Below are 17,446 nucleotides of genomic sequence, written 5' to 3'. Positions count from 1 at the left end.
TCACAGTATATCCCTGACAGTTAAATTGAAATATTTGAACAAGATTTCAAAGCTTGATAGTGAACACATTTTGGAAAAGATGGCTTTGCTCTCTTAGGCTGTCGGCTCAGAGCGGCCATCACATGTTACAGAATATTTTTTATTGGTGGATCTTTGGCTTCAAGGTCTATAACTACATTACAGTTTCTGGATGTCACTCATGTTCTATGCTTTTGTGCTAATCAATTTAGTCAATCAGAAGCACAATATCGAGACCTTTTTTAGTATAAAAAAATTGGGATGTATAATGTTGATGATGCAAATATTAGCTATATTTTTCAAGATGCATCTAATTTCATAGAGAAGGTTGAAAAGATGGGGGATTTGATTATTGATTCCATATGGCAGTGGGTGAAAAATAGATTGATTTTCCTAGAGTTGATCGACATTTTCCAATTGGGAAATTTATTCCACGAAGAAACAACAATTTTGATATTGCCTTGTTTTTCCTTATCATCCGACATATAGGAAGAGGCCCTTGTACACTGAAGATGGTGAGCGTGCTTGATCATTTGAATTCAAGGAACTATAGATCTCACATGTGTGATAGGTTTTAATATGATAACAAATTCTTAGTTTGTAATTATATCAGGCTTGGATTGTCAGTAAGTGAAATCATATTAGTGTTGTAGATGGTTTTTTTGTGGGCCTGCAGCCCTTCATAATGATCTTTAGTGGAAATCTCTATTTCAGGGGAGCCAATTTTGGGGTCTATAGCTACATTGGTTTTTAATTGGTGAAGACTGCATTCTGTTTAGCAAAGCATTTGTGACTGCTTGTGTCAATTTCATAGAGTTTGATCTGTATGGAAATAGACACAATTTGTATTGTCCAAACATATTCATTCTATTGTTTTGAATACACTTCGTCAAACTGCTAACAGTTTTAAGGTGAACAAAAATCAAAGCACTCCAGGTTGCTTAGTATGCCTAGCATAGTAGTTTTCTTTGTTTACATGTATTTCCATGATTTGGCAGACATTTATGTTGCACTGGTTGTGAGTTGTTAATGGTTTCGTATGTGGATTATGATTAAATAGCTCTTCGAGGAAATGTAATGGTATGCTGGATTGCATTTGAAATATTTGTCTGGTGAGGCTTAGTTTGATGTTGAATTTGTGTATCTTTGGATCTCAAAATCTGGAACTATCTTATGTTAGGTTTGTATTATAAACAATGACTGGAAAACTTCATTCACCTCTTTTTTATGCATGTCATGATGTGGGTGTCGTTTGGTATTGTGTTGTGATCCATGACTCGTATAATGTGCTAACCAGGGGTTGCTTTAGCATGATAAATGTGTGGCTGACACATACAATGCTTGCTATTTTGTTTTGACTATTTTACTTGTCCTCTGGAAGGAACTTGCAAAAGAAGAATGGAGATCAAGATGGGAAGACCAGCTATACAATTTAAAGCAGAGAGCTAATGTTAGAGATGTGGGTCAAGCATCATCTTGGGGTGCCAGGATGTGCCAGCAGAACTATTCGACTTCCAGCTTTTCTAGATGTACTTATCATACAACAGACAAAGTGAAGAGAGGCTCTGTAACCAGGAGAAGTTGCATCAGCTTCAAACCTTTTCTGTTGTGGCCTGCCCTATTTATACTTACCCTGTTGCATTGTATGCTTGTAGATATGCAAGTTAATAACTGAGAATACTTTGAAATTGGTTTCAAAGTATGAGTTTAGTGAATGTCATGTTCTAAAGCTTATTGTGTCCATTCTATTTAGAGATATCTGAGGCTAAGGATGTGTTGACACTTTAGCCTTTAGGTGAAGGCTTATCATCCAAAGATCATATTGTATCTACACTTTCTTTGTATCATAAATATGCGGTTTCACTAAGATCAATAATTTTCATAGTGGAGCAATGCCAACGGCTTTGGGACTTTATAACCTGAATTTTAGTAATTACCTTTGCTGATTTGATATGTCAAGTCTTAGGCCATCCAAAACAACTTACAATTTTAGTTATAACTTTACAATTTTCCTTGGAATGTAAATGAATGGAATGTCAACTAAAGCAGGAGGCTTATGGGACTGTACTAAAGTTTTCTTGGTTGCTTCCTTAAAGACTATATGTTATATAAGAATCACAAATTGACAGAATGAGTTCAACCAGACCAGGAGGCTTGCAGTACTACATTGAACTTTTATGCTTGCGTCATTTTAACCCTAAGTATTTTATAACATTTTAACAAGCGTTTGTAACTTTTTTTTGAAGTGTTTATTTAAATAATTTACTAGATTGTTATAAACCCTAAACCCTAAGCATTTTATTACAAGTTAGCAAGTGTTTTGTAACATTTTAAACCCCTAAACCTTAAACATTCTATAACATTTTAATCATGATGGCTCCAACAATTTTTCATGCATTTTCAAATATGGAACGACGACCATGATGTTGTTCACAATGTCATATCGTTTCTTTCACCTCTTCCATTACAATATAATAGTATTTTCTAATAACACCATAAATAGGTAGGATATGGAAAAAAACCTTTAAAATAATGTACAAAAACATGTTCACATAAACAAAAACAACTACATGGATAATGGATAACCTCTACATGACATTACTATTATTTACCAAATAGCCATATTCGAATACACATAACTAATCATTTCAGGTATAACTCATTATCATCCACCCTAGCTTTCAACAATGTCCATTCACATGTTGCTATTTTTCCACACACTACTATTATTTACAAAATATCCATATTCAAAATACACATAACTAATACTTTCAACTCTAACTCATTATCATCCACCCTTTCTTTCAACAATGTCCATTCACATGTCGCTATTCTTTCACAAACAATTATTATTTACAAAATATCCATTTCCAGAATACACATAACTAACTATTGCAATTGTAACTCATTATCATCCACCCTTGCTTTCAACAATGTCCATTCCCATGTCCCTATTATTCCCCACTCTATGCTATTCTTCCCCACTCTATACATGTCCCTATTCTTCACCACTCTATGCTATTCTTCACCACTCTATGCCTTACGGCGTTTCCTTTGCAACATAAGGTGCAAATGCTAGTTGTAGATCTCCTAGCTTGGCATTAGGGTCCCAAATATTCATGTCTATGAGGGCCATGTTGTGCAAATAAAACTCAGCCATTTTGGCCCTATCCTCTAGTGTACTTTGATCACAAAGATCAATAAACTACTTATAGTCCTGAAATGGCATGGTTCGCCTCTGTGCTAGTGCCTTAATTTGAAACTATAGCCATTGTTCCTTGAGGTAAAGAGAATAGGATTTAGCTGGCATCCTACACTGGATTGGCTCCAAGGAGAGGCTGGCCATACATGCTACTTGGTTCTCTCTTTCCTGCAGTTGTCCCCTTAGCCATGCATTTTCTCTCTCAAGTTGATTTCTCATTATAGCTTCTCTATCCCTTAAGCCACTTAGCTCTCTGCCCATTTCTTTGAGTTTCTCTACCATGTGCCCAATGTCTTCAACCCCCTTTGATTTGGCGATCTGCATCCATTAGTGGATTCTGACCCTCTCCTTCTCAAGCTCAAGGAACAGTGGGATGTCAAATTTTTGAGGTATCACCCTACCTCCTTCAATAAAATGGTAATAGGATTCCAGGTTAGGTTGGGGGTTGGATTCCTTTGTCTCTGGGTCTTCCTCTTTAGCTTCCTTCTACTCCCCTACCTTTCTTTCCAATTTTTGTGCCTCCTGTATATTCAACAGAGTATCCTGTAGGACTCTTTTTACTTCCTCTAGATTTTGTTGTGGATCCTATAGGATTGCCTTACCCTTTGAGGAAGTTGATCTAGTAGTAGGCCTCCTTACATAGCTGATAGGGGACTTAAGGGAAGGCATTTTGTCTTTTTGTGTAGGGGAATATTCAATCTCAATAGGAATTTTTGTTGATGTTTTTGGCTTCCCCTGTTTTATTCTTGTGCTCTTTCTTGTTCTAAAATATAGTGGGGTCTCCCTTTGCATTTTTCCTTTTTTTTTTTTGACTGGGGTGTTGAGAGAAGTGAGGTCAGTTGTTGCCCCTCTCTTAGTGGATTTTGGAGACACCCTAGGTTACTCCTCCTTGTGTTCTTTCCCCTCTATTTTATTTCCATCTTCCTCTATGTTTTTCCTTCCTTCTTCCTCTTGTAGATCTTCATCATCTCTATCATTTTCCTCCTTAATTTCCTCCTTTGTTTCTTCATCATCCTCCTTCTCTTCTCCCTCCTCTTCTTCAGCTTCATTATTTTCCTCTATGTCAGCTCCTTCTTCATCCATCTCATTCTTATCTTGCTCTGTATCTTCCTCTTCCTATTTTACCTCCTCTTCACTGATTGTAGGACTAACATCATAAGTGAGGGCTTTGATGTCATCCTCTGTTGGAAATTCTTTGAAGACTAACCATGTTAAAGGGGTTCTAAGGTTTTTGAGGGAATATTCAATGAGGATCCTAATCAACCCATGGTGAGCCAATTGTTGGGAATTTCCCTCCTTCACTTTGATGCTTGAGTTTATGAGTGATTGCAATAAGAAATATGGTATCCTAAGTCTTTGGTGAGGTGGTGTTTCTACCCCAAATCTTAATTCCTTAAGGATCCTGAAATGATAGCCATAGACAACACTATATCTACCCTCAGATGAGATATATTTGATGAGTTGATAGCCTACATCACTCCATGGGTATGGCAGACTTTCCTTCCTTACTCCATTTTTGTCCTCACTGGGTTCTTCACCTTCTAAAAAGAATTTTCTTTTTGCCACCTCGTTGTCTCCTTTGTCTTCTTTTCTCCATGGGATTCCTAGGGTAAGTGTGGTGACCCTGTTGATGAGATATGGGGTGAGATCTATAGTGAAGCCCCTTACTACAACAGTGGCATGTATTATTTTGTGTGGAGTGAGGGAGAGAGAAAATTATTGAGCCACCTCATCATTATACCCTCTGAATTTTTCGAAAAACCCCATCTAGTTGTGCCTTGTAAAGATTTCAAGCACTTGGAGGTGTTGTTGGATTCTCACAATGTGTGTGGGCTCTCTCCTATTAAACCCTCTTGTCATCTTGCTGGTGAAGCTTGAGGAGAAAATGAGAGGGTTGACACAATTTTTCAAATGCAAGAGCAAAACAGATTTGACTGTGTATTTAATTCACTTCACATGGTTGCTAAATTCACTCAAATTTAGAGTATCCCTGGTTCATTGAATTGAAAAGGGGGATGAAATTGTGGAGCCTACCTCTTTACACTAGTTGCAATGGCCGATTCCCGTGATATCCCTTCTGAACGCTTCTCTACCAATCCTGTAGATAGCATCTATTTATCCTATAGACTATATCCTGTAGGAATTATTGTGCATGCTCCTGTAGGAATTCTTGTGCAGAATGATGAATCTTTTCTTCTAATGGGTGGCCTGGGTTATGAGAGCAACTTGAGTGAGCGATTTTCGAGGAGGTGAAATGCGTGAATGCATGGGAACGATGTTTTATTTTGTCTTATGGTGATTCGAGGTGAGGTGGTGTGCTGGCAGCAAGGGTACATTTCCAGTTTTGGACTATTGGTCCCCACTACCATCTCATCATTTCCCACTCCTCGTAATCAACTCCCACCTCGTAGATCCATAGTTTAACCACTTTTTGTCCTACTCCTTCTCTCTCTTTGAGTTGACTACAGCCACGTGTGAGAGGACGCCTGATTGTGCACATGATGACTGAACGAATGTGGCCAAGTTAACTAGCCACCTTTTCACTTATAAACCAACTATCTCATAACGCTTACAATTTTTGACTATATGATGCATATGAGTGAGCGAGCGGGATACTTACCTGTGGTTTCAATGCTATGCTGCAGTTGTCGAAGACCAGAGGTGTTGCGTTGTATATTTTTTGCATGCCATCCTTCTTCCTCCTCTTGTTTTCTGCTAATTGTTTCTTTGCTTTCGTAGGTGTTTGCGGCTGAAGATATGATGTTGCTCCTGCTGTGGAGCTTCTGGATGATCCTAGTGAAGACCTATTGCTGGTGTGATATGCATTCTTTGGGATAGGCTACTATAGGATTTCCTACAGGATGTCCTATAGCTGCTTCTCCCTTATAATTCTTTAATCAGATTTCTGGCTAGGGCTATGAGTATGGTGACCTAGATGGAAAGAAGGAGTATAAGTGTTGAGAGAAAATGGTACTAACATAATTCTCTTACTCCTCTCTGTTTCCCCTTTTTTTTCTAAGACTGGCAAAAACTATTGAAATTGATTTCTTTTGTTTTGAATGGTGAGTGCAGGGATGATGATGGTGGGTGAGGTGAGGTGTTAGATCATGCATAGGGTGAATTTTATGGACCTAAAAAATCCATCATGTGCCTTCAGATTGGTTCCTATAGTAATTTCGGGTCACTGTAATTCCTACATGATCATCTTGTAGGTTTTCAGGGGATCCTGTAGAAAACACAGTGTTTGCATAAATCAAAGCAATGGAGTGGAAAAATGAAAAAAATGATGGAAGGATGAATGGTAAGGGAGAATATGAATATGTAAGAGGCCTAGGACCTTAGTAGGATTCAAATTTTTTATTGTAAAACTCTACTCTATTTTCAAGTTGCAAGACTTGTGACAATTTTTTATGTAATCCATTGTTTTGGTAATAAGAATGAGTTTTGTTTTGAGCCAGCACTGAGTTAACTCAATGGGCTGAAGCTCTTGGGTTAGGGCCCAACCGTAGTAGCCAAGGCTCCTCTTTATGGTACATGTATGCTAGTATATATCCATAGCTTAATTGTTCATTTGCTCAGTAGATGCATTTCCATTACAATAGTATAGATTAGATTGGTTGTGTGATAGTTTGCTTCCATTTCTTCCTTCTTTCAAGCTAGAAGATTGGCAAGGAGAAAACGAATCACCAGAAGGTTTTCAGCAAGTTTATCGGTCTCACTTCCTCCCTCTAGGACCATGACTTGAGGAAGGGACCCTTCAACAGCCCCAAAAACACAGATTTCTAGTTCTTGTATGAGATTTGGAGTTTGTTGTTTTTTATTCAGTATTTGGTTCATGTTTTAAGGCATATTTCATTGTCATCTTTTTCCATCTCCATTTCCGCAATAATATCTCACTCATTCTTTCATTACCCTCAACAACTTTCTTCATGCATAATATAGGCAATTCATTCATGCTTTTCTAGTTTTAGAAAATGTATCTTGTTGCATAGTTTTTGGAAGACACACATGTTTTATGCATAGCAAGTACTTCAGGAGGAGACCTAGACTTCATCACCATTAGCCACATTCACTTCTCCCTCCTTAGCCATCTCTTGTTTCACCATCACCCTCACTATTTTTTCATCATTTTTCATTGAAATTCCCCTACGTAAATTGAGTGAATCTGGCCATCTCTTATCTTGCATATTGACTCTTGAGTGCTCCTAGACCTTCTAACACCCCATTCAACTCCCAAGCTTCCCAAAACCTCTAACACCTCACAATTATCTCTTGGCTATATCTTGTAGGTTTCTTGTAATTCATACATGATCATCCTGTAGGTTTCTAGTACATCTTGTAGATTTTCCTGAAACGGCCTGTTTTGAGGCCGAATTAATGGGAAACCTCTAGGAAGTCACAAAAATACTCCTAGGACCCCTCCACACCATCCAACAACTTCATAAACCTTCTAGCCATCCTCAAACACCTTCCATCCACCTGTCACATCCACAAGAACAATTAGTCTGCATACTTGATTTTTGATTGTAAAACTCTACTCTATTTTTGAGCTCCAAGACTTGTGACAATTATTGAATGTAGTCCATTGTTTTGGTAATAAGAATGAGTTTTGTTTTGAGCGAGTACTAAGTAAACTCAAAGGGCTGGAGCTCTTGGGTTAGGGCCCAACCCTAGAAGCCAAGGCTCCTATTTATTGTACATGTATGCTAGTATAGATCCATAGCTCAATTGTTCATTTACTTAGCAGATGCATTTCCATTACAGCAATATAGATTAGATTGGTTGTGTGATAGTTTGCTTCCATTTGTGACTTCTTTCAAGTAGTAGGTTAGCAAGGAGAAAAAGGATCACCACAAGGTTATCAACAGGTGTCTCGGCCTCACTTCTTCCCTCTGGGACCATGACTTGAGGAAGGGACCCTTCAGCAACCCCAAAAACATAGATTTCTAGTTCTTTGATTCAGTATTTGGTTCATGTTGCAAGGCATATTTCATTTTCATCTTTTTCCATCTCCATTTCTGCAATAAGATTTGACTCATTCTTTCATTCCCTTCAGCAACTTTCTTCATGAATAATATAGGTAATTGATTCATGCTTTTCTAGTTTATGAAAATGTATCTTGTTGCATAGTTCTTGTAAGACACACATGTTTTAAGCAGAGAAGGTACTTCAGGAGGAGACCCAAACTTCATCACCAACAACTACCTTCCACCTCATCCACCGTAGCCATCTCTTGTTTCACCATCACCCTCACTAGTTTTTCATCATTTTTCATTGAAATTCTCCTAGATACATTGAGTGAATCTAGACATCTTTTATCTTGGATATTGACTACTGAGTGCTCCTAGACCTCCTAGCACCCCATTCCACTCATCACACACCTTTCCCAAGATTCCCAACACCTCCAACACTTGACAATTAGCTCTCGGCTATATCCTGTAGGTTTCCTATAATTCGTATAGGATGATCCTTTAGGTCTATAGTACATCTTGCGGGAGTATTGAGCAGGTTTATGTCAAAATCAGGGAAGGAGCATTAGATAGTAGTGAAGCAGTTTTCATGTATTTGCATGGCACTAGTGATTATGGTTTGTGCTACCAAGAAATACTAGGATTGGACAAAATGTTAGATATTCATGGCTTTATTGATGCGGACTGGGCTAGAGATCTGGATCAGAGAAGATATACACGTGGGTATGTGTTTAACCTATTTGGAGGTGCAGTCAGTTGGATGAGTAAGAAGCAATCTGTAGTGGCATTATCAACTACAAAGGCAGAATACATGGAAGCCACTCATGCAAGCAAGGAAGCAGTTTGGTTGCAAAGATTGTGTTCAAGTATGTGGTTAGTACAAGGAGCAATAAGGATAGATTGTGACAGCCAAAGTACAATTTTCTTGGCGAAGAACCTTGCTTATCATTCAAAGACAAAGCACATTGATGTTCAGTATCACTTTGTGAGGGATATGATAGAAGACAAAAATGTGTCGCTGTTAAAGGTGGACACTTTGAACAATACTGCAGCTGCATTGAAAAAATTGTGAGCTCTGAGAAGTTCTCTTGGTGTAGAGAAACAATGGGTGTTGCAGGGCTAGATAAAGGACTAAGCTCTCCTATGGCCCCTTGTGGAAAGAAAATAACAAGTGGGAGAATGTTTGGTTGTGTTATATTCTTTCCATGACTAGCCCACGTAGTTAACCACGGAGATAGAGGGGGGGGCGTAGCCCCCTCTTCGTTGCGCCGATTGTGCAACGGGGGGGTCACAGGGGGTTTGAGGGGGCAGGTAGCCCCCCTCTATGGGATTTGGGGTAGCGCCCTGTGAAAAAAAAAAATTGGACCCTATATGAGGTTGGGTGGACCTATGCATGGTTTTTGCACATGGTTTCAGATGCGATGGTTTTCGGTCCATGGTATTGGATGCTTCGACATGTATAAATATGTATTGTAAAATTGAAAGGAAGATAATGAAAAATCAAGCTGGTGGTCTTGGTTTTGGGATCTAGGGGAAAATCTCTGTGTATATGTGTTTTATGTGTTATGCTCTCACATTGTTTATTTTCTGTGTTTTAGAATTCGTATGCAGGTAATTTCTGTATGGGGTTAAAACCTACTCAAGCAAGATAAGCACCAATGAAAATATCTTATCTTTGTTCTAGGATAATGAAAAAGAGAACTAGAGAGATAATGTTGTACTCGAAGGGGTTTAACCCATTCTAATTTATAGCTAAGGAACATGGAGAAAAGTACTGACAGAGTCCTTGTCAAGAGTCCTTTGCATTTAAGCAGGAAGTTCCCTTGAGTTGTCTACTCTCAAGGAAGTGGAACACTGTGAGTGATAATATCCTAATGGAAAAAAAGGGAGAGATCCATTGGAAGCAAGATGATATGAAAGGATTATATAGAGACAAATTTTGGATGATTCTCCCACACCATAGGTTTGGCATGTAGTGGAAGTTAGAGTAGTTTGTTGCATATGAGCAGTTCTGGCAACATCAGAAATTGGAAATACAGTTTCTTCCAGAGAATACTAGGCATAAGAGAGATCCACTTGAAGCAATATGACCTGAAGGGTATGATCTAGAGAGAAATTATGGACGATTCTCCCACACCATATGATTTCCATGCAATGGAAGTTTGAATAGTCTGATGCATCTCAGCAGTTTTGGAAACCTTAAAACTTGGAAATAAAGATGTCCATAGAAAATAGTAGGCACGGGAATGAACTATTATTGTAATTTCCATGGCTCATAAGCTTCTTCGTTCATGTTGGCCTATGTAAAATAAGAGTCACATGAGGCAAAAACGTTGGGGAAAGATGATGAAAATGGAAAAGTATAATAGGTGTGGATATTGCTCAAATAGGAGAAACAGATGTCAAAGGGGTAAAAGCCACTTAACTATAACCCAAGGGTTTCTCGAGAATATATTACAGACCCTAAAACATAGCACTCATGTCTACAATATAATATAATAAAAAATGTGAATGGTCAATTTGAACCAAGTCACCCAAAAGTACAAAAGTGCACTATGTACAACAATAATACTTGTTCACTAGATGTCTTATTAGTATAGCATGCCACTGGATGAAGATTCAAATGATTCAATTGAATCTTCTCAATATTCCCTTGTAAAATACGATTTCCCATCAAATCTTAATTATGAGATATTGATGTTCCCATTTTGTGACTTGTTATATAAATTATTCTTTCACAATGTAGCAACATTTTTCTTTAGTCCAACCAAATAATCTTGAGAGAAATGGATGGGTTTCCTAAAAAGTTACAAACCCCAATTGAATGTCTCATCAAATAAATTCAGCTGGATATAAACATGCAAATGAGAAATTTGAATGATTTTTTATGTCAATTCCATTCCTTTGAATTTTTTTTTCATTTTCCATTTTAAAAGAAGTTGTTCAAGAAGGATTGAATTATGAGATATTCCCTTTATGTGTACTATTTTTGGACTTGTTAAATAAATCATTCTTTCATGGTTTGCAAACATTTCTTAGTTTCTTGAGAGGAAAGGATGGGATTTGTTGAAAAGTACGAACTCCATTTGAAGTCAAGGGGAAAGAAATATTGGGTCTTCAAAAATTTCTAAGAAGAAAACTAAAATAGGAAAAGAGGCTATCCCCTTTCTCTCCAATTCCCATATCTAGGTTGTCCATGGAATTTATATTGTTCAAATCAGGAAATATGATCAGCTATTACTTAGTCATTACCCATAAACTCCATCATGGCTTCTACATTCATTCATGGAAGTGAAACTATAGAAGCATACTCAACCTTGGCACAATACATTCTAAGCACCAGCATACCCAACCACAACTCAACCATCAAAATGTGAATGATTTTCCCAAAGGTGGAACAAATTCCTTCCCTGAGCCTTCAATGAAGATTACGCATCCACCCATAATAAGCTTGGGAAAATAATATAGAGTCACAGAAGACAAAAGGAAGAGGAAATAATTTGGTAATCACCTTTGCAAACAAATAAAATATTAGTATTTTATGACTCCCTACTTCCCTACTCATTGGTTCATTGCCCCATTGGATTTTTTTAGGAGTTCTAGTAAGTGCACATTTTATTCTTATGTTATTATTATTTTATGACAAACCCAATATAACAAAATGGTAAATCACTTACCAACTTACCACATACTCATTATTCTCAGGCTCAGAGGAGACATTACATTCATTCTAATTTGCAGTTGTTTGAGTCGCTTTGTATACTTCCAGTGACAAGACCTATTTTTCTAAATTATAAAATTACCTAAACAAGGGATGATCATTGTTTTAGTGTTGGAATTTGATGCTGAGTATTTTTTCCCGAAATTTGATTTTCTCCTTACCTTGACTCGCTTCATTTTCTGTAAGGGTTCCAACCATAAGGCTAGATGGTAGCTATATCTTGCATGTCACAAAACTACTCAAGCTCTTAAACCTAACTATCAATGCATCCGAACTCAACCTCTCTATAAATTTTGATTCATCTAACTTCACTGGTGCTCCTTATGTTGATATAGTTTCTAGGAACATCTTCATTGAGTCATGTTCTCTAGTTCGAATAGTGTCAAAAATCACTTCTCCATCATCAAAATCATCAAGATCTTAATCTCCTCTCTATGGCCAATAACCCTCTATAAAACTGATCATCCATATACCTTTTTTCTCCAATGATCCACATCTATCATCTTCTCCAACCAAAAACAAACCCTATTAGCCACACCAATTATTTTCATGATACCAACCCGATTTAGAAACAACTAAATTTCCTTCATGTCTTTCCATAGATGAAGTTGCCCTACTCTTTCACCTGCAATGAACAGCAAATAGACAAACATTTTGTTCTACACAACCAATGCTAGAGAGCTAAGGAAAGTTGAAAAAATAAGGTAGCGATGGTAGAAAGATCAAAAACTCTAATTCCTTATCATATTGCACAAAAAAAATATAAAAAGATTCAAAACAAAAGAAATTTACCCTAATATTGATGCATTGCATCCAAAAATCATGCTACATATGAGAACATTACATTGAGGTTAACAGCAGAAAGAATCTGCCCATTTGGGTTTAAATCAAAAGCTTGCCTCTGTTGTGATTTTAAGGAGAACTATTTACATATAGCAATGTTTGCTAATGAAACAAAATGTCTACATATAAATATGGTTTATATGATATTCTAACAATGGTTGGATTTCATGAATCGATTGCTAAAAAGTACATTGAAACCTGAAACTCCATTTCCATGGGAATAAGATCCATTTTACCTGACAAGATATAATAATCCTCAAATTTATCCCTAAACAAAGCACTGACTTGTAAAATCAAATCATCTAGAAAAATGGTTTTCCCTTAATGTCTATCTCTTTCTTCACAATATCTAGCTTGTATGGGACAACATAGCACAAAATACAAGACATATACATGACCCCTAATATCAAAGAGCTAGTGGAAAATGTCTGACTGAACCATTTACTCAAAATCTGTCTTATTTTGAACCTTTTTTGCATTTTCGATGAGCGCCTAAGGAACACGTATGATATATCCAACTTCCTTGCATGATTCATCTTCGCTGAAAGTTCTTAAAATATATCATGTATACCTACTCTTGAAAAACCAGTGAGGAATTTGTTGTAATCAAAACAAAGAGCCTTCATACCTTTGTCAATCATGATTTCTATATAGGAACAAGACTCCTCACATCTTCCGTCCTTGATTAGCCCACAATGAACAATGTAAGAATTAACATCAAGAGAACAACCATTCCAAGCCATTTGATCCCATATAGTGAAGCCCATCTTAGGGTTACTTGCATGGAAATACAATTTCATCATCATGTTGTAGGTGTGAATGGTAGGTTGAAACCCACATTGGCTCATTTCCTCAAAAAGTTTAGTGGCTTCATCTGGTTTGTGCAGAACCATCATCACTTTGATTAGAACATTGGAAGTCCAATAGTCATGACGAATCCCTTTCTCTTTCATCTCCTGTAATAACCCATAAACTTTATCCATATTTTTCTTAGTTCCATAACCAATTCTTAAATAGATGTAAACAATAGCATCAAGTGGGGAGCCATGTTCCTGCATTTCAGCAAAGAATTTTGAGGCTTCCTCTATCCTCTGTAATTTGGAAAGGGCACGAATAAAAATAGTGTAGCTTTTAGAATTAGGATAAGGACCATTTTTTTCATTAATTAGAAGAGCTTTAGAGCCTCCTCCTTCTTTCAACCCTTAAAGAGACCCCCCAACATAATGTTGTGGGTGACAAGATCAGGTTTGAATCCTTTATCAACCATCTCATTCCAGAGTTTGCCTACCTCTATCAGATTCTTTGCCTCGCACCATCCTGATATAAGTATGGTATAAGTATTTTCATTGGGACAAAATCTTCCCCTCATTCTTTCAAACAACATTTGGGCTTCCTTTGCTAGTTTTTATACCAAATTCCAAATAAACCATAGACACTATTAAATTTATTGAAATGCTACAAGTAACCGACATCAAAACAATACCCAAATACATCCAGAATTAAACATTTGGCCTCATAAAAACACCTCGACATTACATCAATAATGGAAAAAATCTAAATAATAATAAACTTCTAGTGGGGACTCTAATTTATATTTGATTATGGTCAAGAAGCTTCAACATTAACTCCAATTGAAATTTGATTAGAAGGATGAATCATTGTCAGCCATGGAATTAAACGTCGACATAGATTTAGGAGTTTCTTTTGCACTCCTACTTTGTATAACATTGGTTACAATATAGTCCCATTGAGCTAGTTTTGTGTTTATTTGTTGTACACGAACATAATTACCTATCTCACCCCATGGGTGGGAACAAACTATTAAATTTAATATTTCGAACTAATTATTTTGATAAATTGTAATAATATGAAAATTCTATTCACATCCATGCATTTCAATAGTCTAGTCTACAAAGTGGCAACATCATAAGAAGGAAACAAGGTTATTCTGTCACAAGAAAAATACATATATACATATATAAAACAAATAAAAAATACCTTATGCCCTTATTAATTGTATCAGATTGTAAAGAAGCCGAAATGTATTTTCTAACAGAAACGTATGGAAATCTGAAAACAAATAACCACAGTGAGCTTTATAGCATAAGAATTTGAGAAGTAAGGAACAATTTGAAACTCTAATTCTATTAGTAAGGCACCACATTTTGTCCTCGAAGTTGTTATTGGCCCCAAACTCTAGATTTCGAGATGGACTTTTGAAAACTTACACCAACTATTGTATAATATCCATAAGAAAATTGACAAAATATTGTGGTCTTAGCACATTCTTGATCTAGATAAGATGCAAGTTCACTTTTCTCTTGACATTATTTGAACATGGAGAACCACCCCTTTAAGAACATGGATTTCCTTGAGTAATAGTCAAATCTTGAGTTCCTATGGATACCCAATATTTTGACAATGATTGATCATTACTTGGTTGAGGTCAGTTACCTAGCATACAAATAAAGAACATGAAAAAACAAGATGCAAACCTCTCCAAAAGATGAACGAGTTTTAGCAATAAAATGGACATTAAAATTCATTTCATCCATGCCCAATGTGCGCAACACATTACTAATGCACCCAAACCCAAATCTTTCATCACATCCATGCCCAACATGACCATTAGTAATGCAGTTGTATTACTTGGTGTGTTAAAAAAAAGAAAATATAAGCATGCATCTATTATTATTAATCCATGTCACTAATTTTTCCATCACAATATAGACACTTCCCTCTATTGAGCACTGGTTTGACATTACTATTTAAAAAGAACTTACTCCTCCATTTTCCAAAGCAATGGACATCACTATTGCAGCTTCCATGACCAATGATAATTAATATTTTCCTCTCATTGAATTTGGTGATCTGTCTCAACTCATCACTGTGACAATGTAATCACAAATGGAAGGGGAATCCTATGGCCATATGGCAAATGTTGTTGTGGGTAGTCTAGATAAAGAATGAAACTATCAACAACTTTCAAGAACTTCTTAACATAAAATGCCATAATAGACATGAGAGGTTGTTGGTATGAAGCCCATGATATGCATGAACTACCAATAGATGTCTTCTCCCATTGACTCATCGATTTCCCCCTTTGAGGTGAAATATTTGGAGGGATTCCAGTGAAAACTTAGCCTAGGAACATGAAAATAGGTTGAGGTGTGGAAGTAACTTTAATGTAACCAAAGAATTTTAAGTGGTCAGCACATTAGGCTTGCAAGGCTAAATTTTGTAATTATTAATAAACCAAAGATAGATCAGTGGAACCTTTATCTTGGGAAAATAAATTTCAAGACCATTGGAGAGATTGGAAGCAATTGCCAACTTGCAATATTCAATTTCTAAGAATTCAGTAGGAGGAACAAGAAAAAATGTCTAGATCTGAAAAAAACTTAGATCACTTTTAACAATAGCATTTAAAGAATCATCCCTCTTGTAACAACACATTTGTTCACCTTTGAGAGCCAGAAGAAATCACCATTTTGTGAGTTGGAAGATCTTGTTCCTATCCAAGAAGAAAAACTTCCAATCACATAAATTGTCATTTAAGTGAAGGGTGTTGTAAGACTATTACTTGTCTTAAAGATGTTGTTGGAGACAAAATGAAGATATAATGCAGATCCCTTTTAAGATAGGAATTGGTAGAATTAACCCCCATCTAACAGGGCATTATTTTACCAATTCGAGACCTTAAAAACTTAACGTGTGATCATGATGAGGTAAAATATTTTTCCTGACAAGAAATTTATGCTTCCAGTGACATGGATTGACATTGAAGTAGCATAATATAGTTACTACCTCAAATTTGTTCATTTAGAGGTGTTTTCGGAGAAAAATGCAAGAAATAATTAGAAACTACAAGACAGTGGATGCTAGAAATCTTAACTATGTGTTTTTGTGCCTTCACCTAGCCTTCATTTGCATCAATTGACATTACAAAGCTAGAAAGCTTGGGAATTTAGAGATTTTTATATCATTGCACATATTTCATGAAATGCTGAAGTATGCTTAGAAATGAATAATTCCAAGTAAGTAAGTAAGTATATTTATTAATGTCCAATCAAGGACCATAGAAGTAGGTCAATGGGACTAATGAAGAGTATAGTCATCTATGACTACAATGTGGGAGTGCAAGCCCATCTCCAAAAATAATGCTCAAATATAACATATAGAGAGAAAGAAAGCAGTGGTAGTGTTGTCGTGAAACATATATAAGAGACCATGGTATAATACAAAATACTGAATAGTTTGTTGCACAATATAAAATAATAATGGCCTGCTAAAAAGGAATGAGTGAGATGGTAAGGTCTTGGAATGGAGCTAGAGATGTCGGAGGAAACTTCCAAATATTTATACTAAAGGTAGCACAAATTTTTGAATATACATTTGATCACTAAAAAAGGTATATATAAAGCCTACGTCAAATGTATTGAAAAATAGATTTGAGATTTTAATTAATGATAAGAAATGTCAAAAGGTGCAACTTCAAAACATCCATCTTAAGCCAGGTCAAAGTTTTAAATAAGCATTTAATGATTGAAAAATGTATACAAAAAAGTTAAAAAAATATCTAGTTTACTGAAAACTAGATTTTTATTTTCATATTTTGTAAGAGATTATCATAAATTGCAATGTCAAATCCCCCACCCCTACAAAGCACTTATAAGCCTTGGCCCTCTAGTT

At 36.3% G+C, this 17,446-nt stretch overlaps 1 pseudogene; it reads right to left on the bottom strand.

The window, feature by feature from the left end:
- Positions 1-13,056: 13,056 nt before the first annotated feature.
- LOC149235640 (putative pentatricopeptide repeat-containing protein At1g26500) lies at positions 13,057-13,976 on the bottom strand (annotated as a pseudogene).
- Between the last annotated feature and the right edge of the window lie 3,470 nt (positions 13,977-17,446).

Source organism: Pinus tabuliformis, chromosome 8, assembly GCF_031772625.1.
Source record: "Pinus tabuliformis cultivar Carrire ecotype Pingquan chromosome 8, CPIR1, whole genome shotgun sequence".
NCBI lineage: Eukaryota > Viridiplantae > Streptophyta > Pinopsida > Pinales > Pinaceae > Pinus > Pinus tabuliformis.
This window is presented reverse-complemented; position numbering and strand designations above follow the sequence as displayed.